The sequence below is a fragment of the Bufo gargarizans genome, chromosome 4, assembly GCF_014858855.1.
Source record: "Bufo gargarizans isolate SCDJY-AF-19 chromosome 4, ASM1485885v1, whole genome shotgun sequence".
Lineage (NCBI taxonomy): Eukaryota > Metazoa > Chordata > Amphibia > Anura > Bufonidae > Bufo > Bufo gargarizans.
Window position 1 is genome coordinate 532,357,595 of NC_058083.1, and position 22,126 is coordinate 532,379,720.

Consider the following 22,126-nt stretch of genomic DNA (forward strand, 5'->3'; position numbering starts at 1 on the left):
TATATAAATATATATATATATATATATATGCTAACTATCTAATGTAATGACACATGAAAGCAGAGAGCACAGCAATAACACTGCTGTCTCTCTAAGATCTGCAAAATACTGCATACAAGGGCTGCTGGGGAGGTCCTTATATAGTAAGGGGTAGGCAACTTTCCTATTGGTTGCTAGGGATGTTGCTAAGCTCAGACAAAGACATTGCAGCCTTCTCATTGGCCCACAAGCAAGAAGCAGGGAGGGATCATGGGTTCAGATGAAAAAAATCTAGAATATTCGGAAATTGCGAATATATATCACTATATTCTAAATATTCGCAAATTCTCGAAGTGGCAATGTTCGCGATTAAAATTTGTGATTCGAATATTCGTGCCCATCTCTATTCAAGTGTATTTGAGCAATCATACTGATTTGAAGAATGAAGCAAACATATTTTTTATGCCACATGTTAAACATTGTAAAATGCAAAAATCAGTGGTGGAATTGCTGTTGATTTTTCACATTCCCACCAAAAAAAGTTAACAAAATAAATGATTAAGTTGTATGTACCCTAAAATTGTAATTAAAAAATATAGAATGCAGCAATCGAACAACAGTAAAAAATGAATTAAGGTGTTTCAATGGCTGATAATGGAAAAAGGAAAGGTCTAAGAAAAAGAAAAAAGAAAGTTGCCATGATATGTAAAGCACAAATAGGGCACAACAGCAATCAAAACAAAAGGAGGAGAAGATGTATCAAGGAACGCTATGGAGATCCCTCATCCCCATACAGAATCATTGTTTCTGGGCAGCAGATCGCTGTTTAGACCACACGATCTGCTGTCCAGAAACAATGACTAGTGGTGGCTGCATGAACAGCAGGATCACCTGATGAACAAGCGTTTTGCTCGTTCATCAGGTAATCAGCGGCACATTTCGATGGCAAGATTATCTGGAAAATCGATCGTAGGAACTGATAATTATTGGTTCCTTTAAATCTGCCTTTACTGAAATTGTACACTATACTGCTATCTTACATGTCGTATTTATTTTAAGTTTTTTGGCTTACTATTGTTTAAAAAAATCTTGATTGATAAAAACAATATTGCTTTGGGTAAAAAAAATAAAAATAACTTGTTTAATTTTCTAGGTGAAAATGGGATGAGAGTATACCATAAAAATCTTCATTTACCTTCCTATGATAAAGCAGAGGATAACAATACCACACAAGCTAATTCAATAACTGCTAATGTAACCTCAGTCCTTCACAGTGGAGATCTATCCACCGATACAGCTGGTCACAAGAAACTTTCATCGAATCAATCACTGACTGGCAAAACAAGAACTAAACAGAAGCGTGGAAAAATATTTTCACATGGGAAACCTTTTAAGAAGAAATCTAATCTTTTTTTACATGAGAGAAATTGCAGAAATAAAAAGTTGTTTTCATGCTCTGAATGTGGAAAATCTTTTACCAGGAAATGTATTCTAGTTGGACATCAGAGAACTCACACAGGGGAGAAGCCGTATTCATGTTCAGAATGTGGGAAATGTTTTATGTGGAAATGCTCTCGAAAGAAACATCAGAGAACTCACACAAGGGCAAAGCCATTTTCATGTTCAGAATGTCAACAATGTTTTAGTCAGAAATCTGTTCTTGTGACACATTTAAGAATTCATACAGGGGAGAAACCGTTTTCATGTCCTGAATGTGGGAAATGTTTTATTCTGAAATCACAGCTTGTTGGACATCAGAGAAGTCACACAGGGGAGAAGCCATATTCATGTTCAGAATGTGGGAAATGTTTTATGTGGAAATGCTCTCAAAAGAAACATGAGAGAACACACACAAGAGTGAAGCCATTTTCATGTTCGGAATGTCAGAAATGTTTTAGTCAGAAATCTGGTCTTGTGAAACATTTAAGAATTCATACAGGGGAGAAACCATTTTCATGTTCAGAATGTCAGAAATGTTTTAGTCAGAAAACTGCTCTTGTGAAACATTTAAGACTTCATACAGGGGAGAAGCCATTTTCATGTCCTGAATGTGGTAAATGTTTTAGTCTGAAATCACACCTTGTTGGACATCAGAGAAGTCACACAGGGGAAAAGCCATTTTCATGTTCAGAATGTCAGAAATGTTTTAGTCAGAAATCTGGTCTTGTGAAACATTTAAGAATTCATACAGGGGAGAAGCCATTTTCATGTTCAGAATGTGGAAAATGTTTTACCCGTCAATCAAGTTTTATTCGGCATCAGAAAACTCACACAGGGGAGAAGCCATTTTCATGCCCTGAATGTGGGAAATGTTTTATTGATAAATCAAATCTTAAGAAACATATAAAAATCCACTTAGGGGAGAAACCATTTTCATGTTCAGAATGTCAGAAATGTTTTTGTCAGAAATCTGGTCTTGTGAGACATTTAACAATCCACTCAGGGGAGATGCCATTTTCATGTTCAGAATGTGGAAAATGTTTTTCCCGTCAATCAAGTTTTATTCAGCATCAGAGAACTCACACTGGGGAGAAGCCATTTCAATGTCCTGAATGTGGGAAGTGTTTTAGTCAGAAATCAGATCTTGTTAAACATCAGAGAATTCACACAGGAGAGAAGCCGTTTCTGTGTCCTGAATGTGGGAAGTGTTTTCGTGAGAAAGCAATGCTTGTAGTACATCAAAAAATTCACACAGGAGAGAAGCCATTTTCATGCTCAGAATGTGGGAAATGTTTTAGTGCGAAATCATATCTTGTGAAACATCTAAGAATCCACTTAGGAGAGAAGACATTTTCATGTTCAGAATGTGGTATATGTTTTATCCTTCAATCAAGTTTGATTCGACATCAGAAAGCTCACAGAGGGGAGGAGTCTAACCTGTCTTCAAGATAGGTCATCAATATCAGATTGGGGGGGGTTTCAACACTCGAGACCCCCACCGATCAGCTGTTTGAGGAGGCCTCCTTGCAGCTTACAAAGCACAATGCTTTCCATGGGATAGCAGATTTGCTTGGTATGGCAGCTCAGTCTCATTCACTTTAATATCACTGAGCTGCTTCTAGGCCATATTAACGATGAATGAGATGTTTGGCGTAGAAAGAAGCCACAAGGCTTACCTGAGCTGATTGGCAGGATGTTGTCAATTGCTGCTAAAGGTGTTGTCATCATGGCCATAACAGGTGACTGTCACATCACAACCACTTATACTGAAAGTAATTTATCAATGGCTACTTGAATGACAGATATGATCTATAGAGCTGAAGATGTAGAGAACCCTACTATCAGAATGTTAATTTTCATTCAAATGTTTCAAGAGTGTTTAGCCTGAGAAAAATAAGAAAATCTCTACTAAAGGGGGAAAGTACTGCTGTAGTAAAGATCATTTTTCATCTCTGATCTGTCATTAAATATCTCAAGTTTTCTTAACATGGAATTTCATTTACTGAGTTACAAGCTACTACCACAGAATGGTCAAATTCTAGTATCCAGTATGCCTGCTAATGTGCCTGATTTTGTGGATATTTGACAATTCTTATGAGTATTTAAATTTTTTCATTCTGTCTCTTAATATTACCAAATTGAATCCCTCATTTCCAGTTCACAGAACAGATTATATGAAAGAAAGTATTTTGGTGTCCATGATGAAGGTCCCTTCTTTGTGGATGAAGAGACTCACAATGTTGACTTGAGTTTCCCTCTGTAATGATCATCCTGTTTCCTTCCTATGGGATAATCATGTTATAAGATATTAAGAGCGATCATTCCATATTGTTCCCTTATATTTCTAGTTATTAAATGTATTGTATATTTTGTTGTCAGGTTTCTTAAAGAAAATATAAAAAATGAATGTCCATATAAAGCCGAATGCACACGGCCGTGTTCCATGGCCGTGAGCGGTCCATGGTAACCCGGCCTGGATTCCTGCTGAGAGGAGGAGCGCACGGCGTGATTGGTTGCTATGACGCTGTGCGCTTTATGCCGCCGCTGCACTACAGTAATGCACTCGTATAGATCATACGAGTGTATTACTGTAGTGCAGCGGTGGCATGAAGCGCACGGCGTCATAGCAACCAAGGAGGCCGTGCGCTCTTGCTCTCAGCAGGAATCCAGGCTGGGTTACCACGGACCGCTCACAGCCATGGAACACGGCCGTGTGCATTCGGCCTAACTGTGATGAAATTGTAGTAGTATTTGTGTGAAACCTCAAATCTAGTAGAAAACTGACCAGCCAGATATGTCCATAGAAGGAAAAGTCCATAGAGATGCTAAGGACCTGCAGTTTGTCCTCATACATGACAACACAGGATGAATCCCTAAAATTTATATGTAAAGAATTTATATTTTTTTGCAATCTAGCATCTGTAAGAGCGGGTCTAGGTAAAGTCCAGGAGGGACATACAGTCATGTGAAAAAATTAGGACACCCTTTGAAAGCATGTGGTTTTTTGTAACATTTTTAATAAAAGGTTATTTCATCTCCGTTTCAACAATACAGAGAGATTAAAGTAATCCAACTAAACAAAGAAAACTGAAGAAAAGTCTTTTCAAGATCTTCTGTAAATGTCATTCTACAAAAATGCCTATTCTAACTGAGGAAAAAGATAGGACACCCTCACATGTATTCCCTCTTAAATTGGCTCAGATCTCACACAGGTATATCACACCAGGTGCACATAATTAGTAGATCGTTACTCTGCATGTTGAATGAGGCTTGCCCTATTTAAACCTCAGACATTTAGTTTGGTGTGCTCCTGACTGTTGAAGTGAGAGTGAGCACCATGGTGAGAGCAAAAGAGCTGTCAGAGGACTTCAGAAAAAAGATTGTAGCAGCCTATGAGTCTGGGAAGGGATTTAAAAAGATCTCAAAAGATTTTGAAATCAGCCATTCCACTGTCCGGAAGATAGTCTACAAGTGGAGGGCTTTCAAAACAACTGCCAACATGCCCAGGACTGGTCGCCCCAGCAAGTTCACCCCAAGAGCAGACCGCAAGATGCTAAAAGAGGTCTCCAAAAACCCTAAAGTGTCATCTCGAGAACTACAGCAGGCTCTGGCTACTGTTGATGTAGAAGTACATGCCTCTACAATCAGAAAGAGACTGTACAAGTTTAACTTGCATGGGAGGTGTGCAAGGAGGAAACCTTTGCTTTCCAAGAGAAACATCGAGGCCAGACTGACATTTGCCAGATATAAAGTTGACAAAGACCAGGACTTCTGGAATAATGTTCTTTGGACAGATGAGTCCAAAATTTAATTATTTGGACACAACAGCAGAGGACATGTTTGGCGTAAACCAAACACAGCATTCCAAGAAAAGAACCTCATACCAACTGTGAAGCATGGAGGTGGAAGTGTCATGGTTTGGGGCTGCTTTGCTGCAGCAGGACCTGGTCAGCTCACCATCATAGAATCCACGATGAATTCTACTGTGTATCAGAAGGTGCTTGAAGAACATGTGAGACCATCAGTTAGAAAATTAAAGCTGAAGCGGAACTGGACCATGCAACATGACAATGACCCAAAACATACTAGTAAATCAACCAAAGATTGGCTGAAAAAGAAGAAATGGAGAGTCCTGGAATGGCCAAGTCAAAGTCCAGATTTGAATCCCATTGAGATGCTGTGGGGTGACTTGAAAAGGGCTGTACGTGCAAGAAACCCCTCAAACATCTCACAGCTGAAAAAGTTGAGGAGTGGGGTAAAATTTCCTCAGACCGATGTCGAAGACTGGTAGATGGCTACAAGAACCGTCTCACTGCAGTTATTTCAGCCAAAGGAGGTAACACTCGCTACTAGGGGCAAGGGTGTCCTATCTTTTTCCTCAGTTAGAATAGGCATTTTTGTAGAATGACATTTACAGAAGATCTTGAAAAGACTTTTCTTCAGTTTTCTTTGTTTAGTCGGATTACTTTAATCTCTCTGTATTGTTGAAACGGAGATGAAATAACCTTTTATTAAAAATGTTACAAAAAACCACATGCTTTCAAAGGGTGTCCTAATTTTTTCACATGACTGTATGTCCCATGAAACTGCAGTGGGTGGTCCGAAAAGCTTTAGCTAATCCTAGCAGTGGGCCCTCCCAGCTGCAATCCAATTAGCACTGGTTAAAACCCGGTGTGAAATAAAGAGAAATGTCTGGTATTCATTCTTTAACCTGTATACAAGGATCTGAACTTCTCTGGACAAAATGCCCAAGGCAGGGCCAGTTTTAGACAAAGTGTGGACCTGTGGATCTGTCTGCCATCCTGTATACAAAACTTGCCTGTTTCTCAACTCTGATTCTTTACTGCCTGCCCTGACGTTGGATTGCTTTCTCGGATACGTACGAATGTTGTCTGTCCTAACTTTGGATTGCTTTCTAGTATACACTAGCACACTGCTTGCCCTGAATACACATATTGCCTGTTCAGGGCTCCAGATGGCGACCAAAATGGTCGCCAATGCCACTTAGAATTGCAAAATGGCGACAAGACTTTGTAGTCTTGTCGCCATTTGCGCCTAGACCCTCCGCTGCTCTGCCGCTTTAAGAAGAACGGGATTTCATACAGCAGGCAGGCAGCAATCCAATAACAGAGCTCCGCACAGTATAGAGCTCTGTTATTAGAGAGGAGGCTGCTGATTGGTGATAGTATCCCCCGGGCTGCCCTGCCATTGGCTGCTCCTCTCACCCCCCATTCTCCCACGCTGAACACAGCAGCAGCTTGATCTTCAGAGTTATGAAGACAGGGAGCCATAGAACAGAGGTTAGCTTGAGAACCGAATACTTAACAATCCACAAACAGACTGTCACAGTCACCCCTGCGCTGCCGCTGATAAAGGCTAATCCTTATCGTCTTTACAACCCTGATAACACTCAGGGGGCCGCTGCTGGAGCTCCGTGTGAGCTCCCTGCCTGGGCTCACAAACATTCTTAATAAGGGAATAAAAGGGTTAATAGGAGCCCCGCGCTGGTCAAGACACTAAAAAGCCAGTGAACCATATCTCTTTCAATAATCGTGATTAGTAGGAGGAGATAACCTCCCCTCCTACTAAGCACAGACTTTTGAAAGAGATATGGTTCACTGGCTTTTTAGTGTCTTGACCAGCGCGGGGCTCCTAATAACCCTTTACATACTTAACATTAGCAAGTGGTGAGATGACTGATGATCACCTCACCACTTGCTAATGGCTGCTGCTGCCCAGTATCCCCCCCGCCTACCTACCTAACTTTCTCTGCGCATCTCCTATTTTATGCTGAAGTGGGGGGGAACCTTTTCTGGTGTGAGCCTGATAAGTGCGATTGTGACCAGTTCCATCAGTTGGCGCACGTGCAGCAGTATGCGGGAGCACTCCGCCGTTTGTACAGCCTACGATGCAGAGATGCCACCACGCTGGGGAAGCTCAGTTGTGGCTGGCAGTGAAGGTGTTAAAGGGAACCTGTCACCGGGATTTTGTGTATAGAGCTGAAGACATGGGTTGCTAGATGGCCGCTAGCACATCCGCAATACCCAGTCCCCATAGCTCTGTGTGCTTTTATTGTGTAAAAAAAACGATTTGATACATATGCAAATTAACCTGAGAAGAGTCCTGTATGTGAGATGAGTCAGGGACAGGACTCATCTCGGGTTAATTTGCATATGTATTAAATAGGTTTTTTTACACAATAAAAGCACACAGAGCTATGGGGACTGGGTATTGCGGATGTGCTAGCGGCCATCTAGCAACCCATGTCCTCAGCTCTATACAAAAAATCCCGGTGACAGGTTCCCTTTAAGGCTGCAGGTCTGCCGGTCGTTAAAGTAACGTTAGGCTGATATAAGGGGCAGCCGCACAGCCCACCTGCTCCTTGCAGGACTCTGATCATGCACCCTCCCTATCCGCCCTTCCCAAACTATGGGCCCACTTACCGGCTACAGCCCCCCTACTACAAACCCAAGGGGCCCTACTGGAAGCCTCCCTCCGAGGGGGCCCATGAAGTCTGCCCTTCCCTTTAACTGCCTGGATAACTACCGGTTATGGGCTCAGCTGAAGGCCTTGCTTAGCCAGCTGGGGCCGGAGTTGGGGCTGACTGAGCCGCTCTTAAACCAAAGAAGTAGGGGTTCAGGTGAACCCCAGAGTGGACACGTCTGTTCAGTGTTCACTGGGGCCCCGTACGCTGAAGAGCCGCAAGGGATGGGCCCTACTGTGCCATGCAACACCTGGGCAGCATGCCTGACTGCGTAACGTCACCCCAGTCCGCTGTCCCCGCACTGTAGCCAGACAAGTCTTTTATTTTTTATTATAATTATATGTATTTTACATTTGGCGACTAAAAAATTAATTTGGCTCCTAAATTTTTCAGATTAGGAGCCAATGGCTCCTTGAGATTTTATTTTGTCTGGAGCACTGCTGTTTCTTAAGTGCTTTGCACAGGTGTCTCTGATCGCCTTCAGTCAGCTGCCACAAACAGCATACAGGAATATTTCTGCAAATTCAAGATCTCTATATAGGGGTTAAATGGTGAATACCAGGGTACCACCAGGACAACGCCCTTCCAGTTTAACCTGTAGCCAAATCGGTTAGTTGGCACAGTGGGTCCACACTCAGTGTCTATTACAGTAAGCTGAGGCCATGAATCCTGCTGATTTCTATATGATGTCTCCACTTGCCCAGAGGTTATTTCAACAGTCACCTGCTACCGCCTTAGCTCCTGTTCCTACTCCGCAAGCTACATCTACTAGAGGTTCTGGTCCAAGACTATCTCCTCCTCCACATTATGATGGAGACCCAAAGTTATGCCATGGCTTATTAAATCGGTGCATCATCCATTTTGAATTGTTCTCTCATCAATTCTTATCTGATCCAACTAAAGTGTTATTATTTCTCATTTAACTAAAGACACACTAGCCTGGGCAGGTTCTGTATGGGAGAGAAATGGATCAATCACAAGAGATTTGAAACTCTCAATTAGCTCAATTCGGAAGCTGTTTGAGGAACTAAGTCATTATTCTACTGTGGTGGCCTCTGCACTACTTGGCCTTTTACCAAGGCTCTCACAGTCAACCAGTACATTATACAGTTCCGAACCTTGGCCTCAGAGATGGCCTGGAATGAAAAAGTGTTGGTTGTGGCCTTCTAGGGATGGTCTTTCAGGACATATTAAAGATGAGATGGCGGATCGAGATATTTTTATGTCTCTAGGTGGCCTGATAACCTTAGACACCCAGAGTGACTTGCGTTTCTGGGAGCTTGCCAAGGAGGTGGCAAGTAAGAGAAGTCTTTATCATCAAGCCTTACTAACTAGAAACCATCTACTCTATTTCATGCTATACCAACTTTTGTATCTGAGCAGGTGCAGATGGATGCAGTCAAGTTGTGAGAAGAGGTACATACTCATATAGACATTCCAATGGTCTGTGGAGGCAAAGATCATGTTGTCCTCAGGTCCAGGAGTCTGGACTTATATGTCAGTTGGAGAGATGACCATGGGTGAAGAACAGTCCTCTCTAAGATTGATATTGCCAATGAACTTTTCCATGGACATCCTCTCTTACCCAACAACCACAGGGAAGAGTGTTGCTCCCACTCCCCCTCCCTCCTATCACATATGTAAAGTCAGGTGTTGCCATGCAGTGTTGTGGCTGCACAGCCGATCACTTGCTAAAGTGCATTAAGCAGCAAACCTCCTGCTGGCTGTCTCTCTTCAACTGGACAAGGTGGTCAGTGACTATAGCCACAGAATAGTGGCCACGCTGAACCTGGGGGGAAAAGCGCATGCTCCCTGCATAGTGCATGTGATAAACTTAGACTTAAATTTATCCTAGAACATATGCTCACTTAACAGGGGACGATGGTGGAAGAAGAACAGCTAATGCATCTTGATGCCTGCCCTGTAGCTGTTGGAGTCCCACAAGAAGGAAATCTCATGGAGGATGGTGAGGAACTGTCACTGGAGAAGGTGTAGGAGGATGATGATGATGACACTGGCCCAATAATCTCAATGAGGGGCAAAACTAGAAAGAACTGCGTCATTGGGCACGCTGGCCAGAATGGGCGAGCTGTACCATTGCTTGCTTGCTTACTGACAGGCATATCATAGACATAATGCAGTCTGATGATTACTTGATAGCCATGCTTTTAGATTCTCGTTATCAAAGCAAAATGCGGGAATGTTTCCCTCCTGCTGAGAGGTAGGCAAAATTACCTTATTACCAGAAAATACTGTATAAGCAGCTTGATGCAGATTCCTGCCACCAGTGTGTATGAAAAGGAGGCCATCTTCATTGCCACAAGCAGCAGAAGCTGCCAGAGCCAGTTTAGTCTCCTCAATATCATGGGGGAACCATGAGTCTGTGCAAGAAAAGAGAAACCATGGGGGAGCAGTCTGTGTGAGAGAGGGGGAACCATGGGGAGCGGTCTGTGTGAGAGAGGGGGAACCATGGGGAGCAGTCTGTGTGAGAGAGGGGGAACCATGGGGAGCGGTCTGTATAAGAGAGGGGGAACCATGGGGAGCAGTCTGTGTGAGAGGGGGGAATCATGGGGAGCGGTCTGTGTGAGAGAGGGGGAACCATGGGGAGCGGTCTGTGTGAGAGAGGGGGAACCATGGGGAGCGGTCTGTGTGAGAGAGGGGGAACCATGGGGAGTGGTCTGTGTGAGAGAGGGGGAACCATGGGGAGCGGTCTTTGTGAGAGAGGGGGAACCATGGGGAGCGGTCTGTGTGAGAGAGGGGGAACCATGGGGAGCGGTCTGTGTGAGAGAGGGGGAACCATGGAGGGCGGTCTGTGTGAGAGAGGAGGAACCATGGGGAGTGGTCTGTGTGAGAGAGGGGGAACCATGGGGAGCGGTCTGTGTGAGAGAGGGGGAACCATGGGGAGCGGTCTGTGTGAGAGAGGGGGAACCATGGGGAGCGGTCTGTGTGAGAGAGGGGGAACCATGGGGAGCGGTCTGTGTGAGAGAGGGGGAACCATGGGGAGCGGTCTGTGTGAGAGAGGGGGAACCATGGAGGGCGGTCTGTGTGAGAGAGAGGGAACCATGGGAAGCGGTCTGTGTGAGAGAGGGGGAACCATGGGGAGCGGTCTGTGTGAGAGAGGGGGAACCATGGGGAGCGGTCTGTGTGAGAGAGGGGGAACCATGGGGAGCGGTCTATGTGAGAGTGGGGGAACCATGGGGAGCAGTCTGTGTGAGAGAGGGGGAACCATGGGGAGCAGTCCGTGTGAGAGAGGGGGAACCATGGAGAACAGTTTTACCCATTTCCTTCCAGTCTCTGCTGTATATTGGAGGAGACTACACTAACTTATCTGTAGCTCTTATTTCCTAGTGACTACAGGATCGATCCAAGGGACCTTGTGATGTTACAGGGTCACATGACATGCTGAAGTCACATGGGTGTGAAGCAGCTGTGGAATGTAGCAGAAGGGTCATATCTCCATCCCATGTGCTGTGGTAAGACACCAGAAGGTCTTCAATTTTAATGCCGTCTCCGTGGAGCCAAAAATCTTTTCACCTGAAGTCACGTGAGACTTTGGTGAATTAATTCGGTTTTCATTTCTGAATCTTTAAAAACATATTAAATTAGTAATCTGAAGCTCGATACGCTTAACCCTCGTCTCTACCAAGCATGGAGTTTAGACATTACCCTACAGGACCTTTGATGATGTCATGATCATGTGATCAGTCACATGAGGGGAGGAGTAAAGCAGTAAAGGTTTTTCACAGTTTAGCACTTCCTGTCATGTGACCAGTGTGACGTCATCGCAGGTCCTGCAGCCCCAGGAGGTGAAATCTGCAGGTCAGTTATTGGTCGGGGGATGTGTGACTTGGTTCTGGGTTTATTAGAATGGAGCTGTTCTATAGATCAGGCATGCTCAACCTGCGGCCCTCCAGCTGTTGTAAAACTACAACTCCCACCATGCCCTTCTGTAAGCTGATAGCTGTAGGCTATCCGGGAATGATGGGAGTTGTAGTTTTGCAACAGCTGGAGGGCCGCAGGTTGAGCATGCCCACTATAGATGATATATAGCAGGTCCAGCCAGCAGGGGGCAGCACCGGCCATAGAGAGTCTCTGCTCACACAGTCTGGAGGTCAGGAGGGGAGTTCTCCTCAGACATGTCTGCTCTCCCCCTGGAATATTAGAAGACCCCCGACCCCTGTAAGAGGGGCTGTTCTCCTGGATTAGAGGGGTCTTCCATCACACAATGTTCTGTGATGTCACTAGGATATGGAGTCAGTGTGTGATCGGTGGGGACAACCTCTTCTAGATGAAGGGGCTGCAGCGCTGTGTCCTCTCCTCGCTGTCCCTGCACAGCGGAGGCCGGAGCTCTAATGAGCAGGGACTGTGGAGGAGACTCAGCAGTAAAGCAGCTCTGCAGCCCCTTCATTCTCAGGATTAGTGGGGTCCTGATAGAGACGAGCCCCCACCTACCGCACACTGATGACGAGTCCTAGCGATAGAACCTCACGTTATGTGACGGGAATAGCCCTTTAATGCTGGTAATATTGGGGGTTCAGTGATGGCCGCAGGGATTGGGGTTTGCACAGTTGGGGGTAAATAATTGCACACACATGTGATAGTAACAAACCTGCAGCTGTGCGAGCAGCAGGACAAACCCTGGATCCATCACTGACCCCGGAGCAGAACTCCAGCGATTAGAGGAAAGAGGCGACTGACGGGACGGGGACAGGACTTCTCTTTATCTCCTTCCTGACCTGCGCTGATGATGGACATACTGGTGGATCTGGTGGCTGCGGTCGATGCTCTTGTGAGATCAGCAGGAGTCCGTCTGTATTCGGCTTATTTCACACGAGCGATACGGATTGTGTCAGGAGCTGAGAAAACGGATGGTTTTACACACAAGGTCAATCAGTGTTGTCTGTGGTTGTATCACCGTGACCGCAGCGACCAACGTGTCACACATAAGGGCTCGTCTCCTCAGTTCTGTTCTGTCTGGATCAGTTGTTCGGAGCGTCAGTTGCGCTCGGTTTGTGTCGGTTTCATCAGGTTTCAGTTATTTATTTCCCAGGAAATGTAATGGAAACATGGCTGACAACAGCGAGGTCTATTAATGATGGAGAGAAACGGAAGGTGCTCTGCTTGGAACCGTCCTCCGATGACATCATGCCAATGCTGAAGAAAAAGAAGTGCGGGGCAGCGGCGGACACAGAACACCAGTGTAACACACGCAGTAGTTACTCCCCTTAGTGCACCACTCAGTAGTCATACCTTCTCACAGTAAGGGCTCATGCACACGACCGCTGGGTGTTTTGCGCTCCGCAAATTGCAGATCAGCCAAACACGGATGCGGTGACCCAAATCTCATGTACAGTTTGCGGATTGTTTCCATGCGGGAATTGATCTGCCGCGCAGGTTTCCAAATCCGCAGAATGTCAATAATGTTTGCAGTTATAACTGCGGATTTCACCATTTTCCAATGAAGTGCGAGATCTGTGGCAGAACTGCATCTAATCCGCATCAAAATCAATATCTGGTTCTGTTATGTAAACTGATTACAGGTTACAGAGATACGGACTATAAGCCATCTGCTAAACACAGATCATGGTGAACGTTGCATAATGCAAAGATAATTGGACTATAGGCACAGAAGAATCCCGCCAATAAATACCAGAGGCACCGAGCTGTTCTGAAATATAAAACACAAGATTTATTATTGACTAGCAGAAGGACCCGGTTTTGCACGAGTATATTTCATCTATTTCATTTTATGTTTCCGTGTGTCGTAAATAGATAGACAGTTTCCCCATAACAGTGACCTCTACAGTGCCCGCCCCTTTAACATTGACCTCCACAGTGCCTGCCTCTTTAACAGTGAACGCCCCTTTTGCATTGATCACCCCTTTAACAGTGAACTTCATAGTGTCTGCTCCTTTAACAGTGACTTCCACAGTGCCTACCCCTTTTACAGAGACCTCCACAGTGCCCGGCCCTTTCAAAAGGACTTTCACAGTGACCGCCCCTTAAACAGTGACTTTTACAGTGACTGCCCTTTTAACAGTGACTTTTACAGTGACCGCCCCTTTAACCCCTTAAGGACTCAACCCTATTTCACCTTAAGGACATGGCCATTTTTTGCAAATCTGACCAGTGTCACTTTTAGTGCTGATAACTTTAAAACGCTTTGACTTACCCAGGCCATTCTGAGACTGTTTTTTCGTCACATATTGTACTTCATGACACTGGTAAAATGAAGTGAAAAAAATTCATTTTTATTTATAAAAAAAATACAAAATTTACCCCAAAAAAATTTAAATTGCAAATTTCCACGTTTCAATGTCTCTACTTCTATAATGCATAGTAATACCTCCAAAAATTGTTATTACTTTACATTCCCCATATGTCTACTTCATGTTTGGATCATTTTGGGAATTACATTTTATTTTTTGGGGATGTTACAAGGCTTAGAAGTTTAGAAGCAAATCTTTCAAAATTTTTCAGAAATTTTCAAAAACCCAATTTTTAGGGACTAGTTCAGGTCTGAAGTCACTTTGCGAGGCTTACATAATAGAAACCACCCAAAAATGACCCCATTCTATAAACTACACCCCTCAAGGTATTCAAAACTGATTTAAAAAACTTTGTTAACCCTTTAGGTGTTCCACAAGAATTAATGGAAAATAGAGATACAATTTCAAAATTTCACCTTTTGATTTTCCATTTTAATATTTTTTTCCAGTTACAAAGGAAGGGTTAACAGCCAAACCAAACTCAATATTTATGGCCCTGATTCTGTAGTTTACAGAAACACCCCATATGTGGTCGTAAACCGCTGTACGGGCACACGGCAGGGCGCAGAAGAAAAGGAATGCCATACGTTTTTTGGAAGACAGTTTTTTTTTTACACCATGTCCCATTTGAAGCCCACCTGATGTACCCCTAGAGTAGAAAATCCATAAAAGTGACCCCATATAAGAAACTACACCCCTCAATGTATTAAAAACTGATTTTACAAACGTCGTTAACCCTTTAGGTGTTTCACAAGAATTAATGGAAAATAGAGATTTTTTGGCAGATTTACCATTTTAATAATCTTTTTTCCAGTTAAAAAGCAAGGGTTAACAGCCAAACCAAACTCAATATTTATGGCTCTGATTCTGTAGTTTACAGAAACATCCCATATGTGGTTGTAAACAGCGGTACGGGCACACGGCAGGGTGCAGAAGGAAAGGAATGCCATAAGGTTTTTGGAAGGCAGATTTTGCTGGACTGATTTTTTTTGACACCATGTCCCATTTGAAGCCCCCCTGATGCACCCCTAGAGTAGAAACTCCAAAAAAGTGACCCCATTTTAGAAACTACGGGATAGGGTGGCAGTTTTGTTGGTACTAGTTTAGGGTACATATGATTTTTGGTTGCTCTATATTATACTTTTTGTGAGGCATGGTAACAAGAAATAGCTGTTTTGGCACAGTTTTTATTTTTTGTTATTTACAACATTCATCTGACAGGTTAGATCATGTGATATTTTTATAGACCAGGTTGTCACGGATGCGGCGATACCTAATATGTATACTTTTTTTTATTTATGTAAGTTTTACATAAGCAAAAAAAATCATGTTTTAGTGTTTCCATAGTCTGAGAGCCATAAGAGTTTTTGGGCGATTACCTTGGGTAGGGTATGATTTTTGCGGGATGAGATGACGGTTTTATCGGCACTATTTTGGGATGCGTGTGACTTTTTGATCGCTTGCTATTACACTTTTTGTGATGTAAGGTGACAAAAAAGTTAGGGGTTAGGTCATGTGATATTGTTATAGAGCCGGTCAATACGGACGCGGCGATATCAAATATGTATTCTTTGAATTAACCTGCGGTTTGCCGATACGGGGGGGGGGTCATGGGACCCCCCCGGCGTTGTGACAGGATGCCTGCTGAATGATTTCAGCGGGCATCCTGTTCCTATTAACCCCTGCCGCGCCGCAATATAAATTTAAACTTAGGACATACCGGTATGCCCTGGGTCCTTAAGGACTCGGGAAACAGGGCGTACCAGTACGCCCTAAGTCCTTAAGGGGTTAACAGTGACTTTCACAGTGCCTGCCCCTTTAACAGTGACTTTCACAGTGACCGCCCCTTTAACCACTTCAGCCCCGCTAGCTAAAACACCCTTAATGACCAGGCCACTTTTTACACTTCTGCACTACACTACTTTCACCGTTTATTGCTCGGTCATGCAACTTACCACCCAAATGAATTTTACCTCCTTTTCTTCTCACTAATAGAGCTTTCATTTGGTGGTATTTCATTGCTGCTGACATTTTTACATTTTTTGTTATTAATCAAAATTTAAAGATTTTTTGGCAAAAAAATAAAAATTTTCACTTTCAGTTGTAAAATTTTGAAAAAAAAAAGATATCCATATATAAATTTTTCGCTAAATTTATTGTTCTACATGTCTTTGATAAAAAAAAAATGTTTGGGTAAAAGTTATAGCGTTTACAAACTATGGTACAAAAATGTGAATTTCTGCTTTTTGAAGCAGCTCTGACTTTCTGAGCACCTGTCATGTTTCCTGAGGTTCTACAATGCCCAGACAGTACAAACACCCCACAAATGACCCCATTTCGGAAAGTAGACATCCTAAGGTATTCACTGATGGGCATAGTGAGTTCATAGAACTTTTTATTTTTTGTCACAAGTTAGCGGAATATGATGATTTCTTTTTTATTTTATTTTTTTCTTACAAAGTCTCATATTCCACTAACTTGTGACAAAAAATAAAAAATTCTAGGAACTCGCCATGCCCCTCACGGAATACCCTAAGGTGTCTTCTTTCTAAAATGGGGTCACTTGTGGGGTAGTTATACTGCCCTGGCATTTTAGGGGCCCATATGTGTGAGAAGTAGTTTGCAATCAAAATCTGTAAAAAATGACCGGTGAAATCCGAAAGGTGCACTTTTGAATGTGTGCCCCTTTGCCCACCTAGGCTGCAAAAATGTGTCACACATCTGGTATCGCCGTACTCAGGAGAAGTTGGGGAATGTGTTTTGGGGTGTCATTTTACATATACCCATGCTGAGTGAGAGAAATATCTTGGCAAAAGACAACTTTTCCCATTTTTTTTATACAAAGTTGGCATTTGACCAAGATATTTATCTCACCCAGCATGGGTATATGTAAAATGACACCCCAAAACACATTCCCCAACTTCTCCTGAGTACGGCGATACCACATGTGTGACACTTTTTTGCAGCCAAGGTGGGCAAAGGGGCACACATTCCAAAGAGCACCTTTCGGATTTCACAGGCCATTTTTTACAGATTTTGATTGCAAACTACTTCTGGCGAGTTCATAGAATATTTTTTTTTGGGCATAAGTTAGCGGAAATTGATTTTTTTTCTTCTCACAAAGTCTCACTTTCCGCTAACTTGGGACAAAAATTTCAATCTTTCATGGACTCAATATGCCCCTCATGTCTTCTTTCCAAAATGGGGTAATTTGTGGGGTGTTTGTACTGCCCTGGCATTTGAGGGTCTCCGCAATCATTACATGAATGGCCAGCATTAGGAGTTTCTGCTATTCTCCTTATATTGAGCATACAGGTAATGAGATTTTTTTATTCCGTTCAGCCTCTGGGCTGAAAGAAAAAAATGAACGGCACAGATTTCTTCATTCGCATCGATCAATGTGGATGAAAAAATCTCTGCCAAAAAAAAAAAGGAGGGGAAAGGCGTCTGCCAGGACATACGAGCTCCGCCCAACATCCATACCCACTTAGCTCGTATGCCCTGGCAAACCAGATTTCTCCATTCACATCAATCGATGTGGATGAATAAATCATTACCGGGATTTTTTTTAATTTTTTTTTTATATACAAAGTGTTTGCCAAAGCATATGAACATCGCCTCCTCCTCAGCTCATATGCCTCGGCAAACGTATCTTTTACTGCAGAGGAGAAATCTCGTCTTGCAGCGCCGCATACACCGACTTGCGTGTAATCTGACAGCAGCGCAATGCTTCTGTCAGAATGCACATCAGTGCTGCAGCTAGTCCATCGGTTGGTCCACCTGGAAGGTAAAAAAAAAAAAAAGAAAAAATCAGGCCGCAACGCAATAATTTTATTAACTTTTGAACAGAACATATAAACTTTAACTTTTTGAACTGAACATTAACCTTTTTGCTTAATGGTGATTTTTTTTTTTTGTTTTGTTTTTTTACCTTTATGGTTCTCGATGATCTCTTCCTGAAATTTGATCGTGTTCTCCCAGCCTTATTGTAGAGAACAAAACTATTATACAGAGCCAATTGAATTAGGTATGCAGACACCTTCTTATACCAGCGTCTGGTTCTGTTGCACACTAAATACGGAGACAACATCTGGTCATTGAAGTCCACCCCTCCCATGTGAAGGTTATAGTCGTGGACTGAGCGGGGCTTTTCAATGACACGGGTTGCTCGCTCAATTTGGATTGTCGTGTCTGCGTGAATGGAGGAGAGCATGTAAACGTCACGCTTGTCTCTCCATTTCACCGCGAGCAGTTCTTCGTTACACAAGGCAGCCCTCTCCCCCCTTGCAAGACGGGTGGTAACGAGCCATTGGGGGAAGCCCGCGCGGTGCCACAGCAGCCAATCTGTTCTAGAAACAAATGCCTGAAGAGGGCCACACTTGTGTAGAAATTGTCCACATAAAGATGGTACCCCTTGCCGAATAAAAGTGACACCAAGTCCCAGACTGTCTTCCCACTGCTCCCCAGGTAGTCAGGGCAACCAACCGGCTCCAGGGTCTGATCTTTTCCCTCATAGACACGAAATTTGTGGGTATAGCCTGTGGCCCTTTCACAGAGCTTATACAATTTGACCCCATACCGGGCGCGCTTGCTTGGGATGTATTGTTTGAAGCCAAGGCGCCTGGTAAAATGTATTAGGGACTCGTCTACGCAGATGTTTTGCTCTGGGGTATACAAATCTGCAAATTTCTGGTTGAAATGGTCTATGAGGGGCCGAATTTTGTGGAGCCGGTCAAAAGCTGGGTGGTCTCTGGGACGGGAGGTGGTGTTGTCGCTAAAGTGCAGGAAACGCAGGATGGTCTCAAATCGTGTCCTGGACATAGCAGCAGAGACAATGGGCATGTGATGAATTGGGTTCGTGGACCAATATGACCGCAATTCATGCTTTTTAGTTAGACCCATGTTGAGGAGAAGGCCCAGAATTTTTTTTAATTCGGAAACTTGGACTGATTTCCACCAAGGCTGGGCATAAAAGCTTCCCGGGTTGGCGGTTATAAATTGTGTGGCATATTGATTTGTTTCTGCCACAACTAAGTCTAAGAGCTCCGCAGTCAAGAACAGCTCAAAAAATCCCAGGGCCGAACCGATCTGAGCTGTCTCAACCCGAACTCCAGACTGGGCGGTGAAAGGGGGAACTACAGGTGCGGCTGAAGTTGGGGACTGCCAATTAGGGTTTGCCAGCACCTCAGGGATTCTAGGGGCTCTACGGGCCTGTCTGTGCGGTGGCTGCGACGGGGTAACTACTGCACGTGCCACCGTACCAGCTTCAACTGCCCTTCTGGTGCTTGCCACTTCACCATGTTGTACGGCAGTGCTGGTACTAGGTCCAGGATGGGCTGCGCTGCTGGTGTATGCCTCACCACGTAATCCGACAGCGCCAGCCCCACTCTGCTGTCCTTGAAGCGGATCCTGCGCAACCTGTGGTCTAGCGACACGGGGCCGGGTACGCCTGGTGCTATCAGGGACCTCAGCCTCCTCGTCTGAACTTTGAGTCAGACTGCCACTGCTTTCTACAGGTTCATATTCTGACCCGCTAGATTCATCAGATGAGGGTTCCCATTCCTCATCCGACTGGGTCAGAAGCCTGTAGGCCTCTTCAGAAGAATACCCCCTGTTTGAAATTTGGGCAACTAAATTTAGGGGTATTCCCTGAGACTACCCAAGAAAAAAAGCAAGCCTGTCTTACAAATGGGAGGCTAGCGAAGTACCGGAGGCCGCTGCGGTTGATAAAAAATATCAAAACTGATTTTTTTTATCGCCGCAGTGCATGTAAAGTGAATGTGCAGTGATAAAAAAAAAAAAAAAAATTGTCACTGCGGCGGGGCGGGCGTGGGTGAACGCACGTGTGGGCGACCGATCAGGCCTGATCGGACAAACACTGTGTTTTGGGTGGAGGGCGAACTAAAGTGACACTAATACTATTATAGATCTGACTGTGATCAGTTTTGATCACTTACAGATACTATAAAAGTACAAATGCTGATTAGCGATAGGCTAATCAGCGAATAAGGGACTGCGGTGCGGTGGGCTGGGCGCTAACCGATCCCTAAACTACCTAACCAAGGGGCCTAAACTATCCCTAAAACCTAACAGTCAATACCAGTGAAAAAAAAAAGTGACAGTTTACACTGATCACTTTTTTCCTTTCACTAGTGATTGACAGGGGCGATCAAAGGGGTGATCAAAGGGTTAATTGGGGTGCAGGGGGTGATCTGGGGCTAAAGTGTAGTGTTTTGGTGTACTCACTGTGAAGCCTGCTCCTCTGCTGGATCCAACCGACGAAAAGGACCAGCAGAGGAGCAGGGCAGCCATATAACAGATCATATTTACTAATATGAAATGTTATCTGGCCTTTGATTGGATTTTTAAAAAATTGCCAGCCTGCCAGCCATGATCATTGGCTGGCAGGCTGGTGACGAAATGGTAATTTTGCCGGCCCGCGATGCGCATGCGCGGGCCGGCTCAGTCCGAAATCTCGCGTCTCGTAAGATGATGCACGGATGCGTCCAGGAGGAATAAATCAACCGCCTCCCGGACGCATCCGTGAGTTACATGGTCGGGAGGCGGTTAACAGTGACTTTCACAGTGCCCACCCCTTTAACAGTGACTTTCACAGTGCCCGCCCATTTAACAGTGACTTTCACAGTGACCGCCCCTTTAACAGTGACTTTCACAGTGACCGCCCCTTTAACAGTGACTTTCACAGTGACCGCCCCTTTAACAGTGACTTTCACAGTGACCGCCCCTTTAACAGTGACTTTCACAGTGACCGCCCCTTTAACAGTGACTTTCACAGTGACCGCCCCTTTAAGAGTGACTTTTACAGTGACTGCCCCTTTAACATTGACTGCCCCTTTTGCATTGACCACCGCTTTAACAGTGACCTTAATAGTGGCCGCTCCTTTAATAGTGACTTCCACAGTGCCCACCCCTTTACTAGAGACCTCCACAGTGCCTGACCCTTTAACAGTGACTTTCACAGTGACCGCCTCTTTAACAGTGACTTTCACAGTGACCGCCCCTTTAACAGTGACTTTCACAGTGACCGCCCCTTTAACAGTGACCTTCACAGTGCCCGCCCCTTTAACAGTGAATTGCAGTGACTGCCCCTTTAACAGTGACTTTCACAGTGACAGTCTAAAACCTTTCTGGACATCTGTTGTACCTGTGTGCCAAATTTGGTAAAGATTGGTCCAGCCGTTTGGTCGCGCATAAAGAACGTCCAGACAGACGTCTAGACAGACAGACAGAAACATATTTATATATATAAGAGACCATCAGAAGGACCCGGCTTCGCACGGGTATATTTCATCTATTTCATTTTATGTTTCCGTGTGTCGTAAGAAGATAGACAGTTTCCCCCATAACAGTGACCTCTACAGTACCTGCTCCTTTAACAATGACCTACACAGTGCCCGCCCTTTTAACAATGACCTTCAGAGTGCTGTCCCGTTAATAGTACCAGCCCCTTTAAAAGTGACCTCCACAGTGCCCGCCCCTTTAACAGTGACCACCCCTGGTAACAGTGTACTTCACAAGGCCCGCCAATTTAACAAAGGCCTCCACAGTGCCTGCCCCTTTAAAAGTGACTTTCACAGTGACCACTCCTTTAACAGTGACTTTTGCAGTGACTGCCCCTTTAACAGAGACTTTCACAATGACCGCCCCTTTAACAGTGACTTTCATAGTGTTCTCCCCTTTAACCTATTCCGGACACATGACGTACCGGTACGGCATGTTGTCCTGGTACTTAAATGCGCCGGGGGGTCCTGTGACTCCCCTATGTCGGCGATCGCAGATTTGCTGCGTTTCCGGGTTATTCGGGTCTCTGTGGACCCGATAACCCGGAACAGGATGGTGATCGGTGGTGTGATAATACACCACCAATCAGCATTCTGCGATCCTGAGAGGTGATGGTGACATCACCTCTCAGGATCGTTCTCATTGGTAGGCT

At 44.5% G+C, this 22,126-nt stretch overlaps 1 protein-coding gene across 1 annotated transcript in view; it reads left to right on the top strand.

Annotated features, from left to right (window-relative positions):
• Positions 1 to 22,126, top strand: part of LOC122935561 (zinc finger protein 84-like) — a 110,452-nt gene that overhangs the window by 26,292 nt on the left and 62,034 nt on the right. The gene's annotated exons all lie outside the window — the stretch shown is intronic.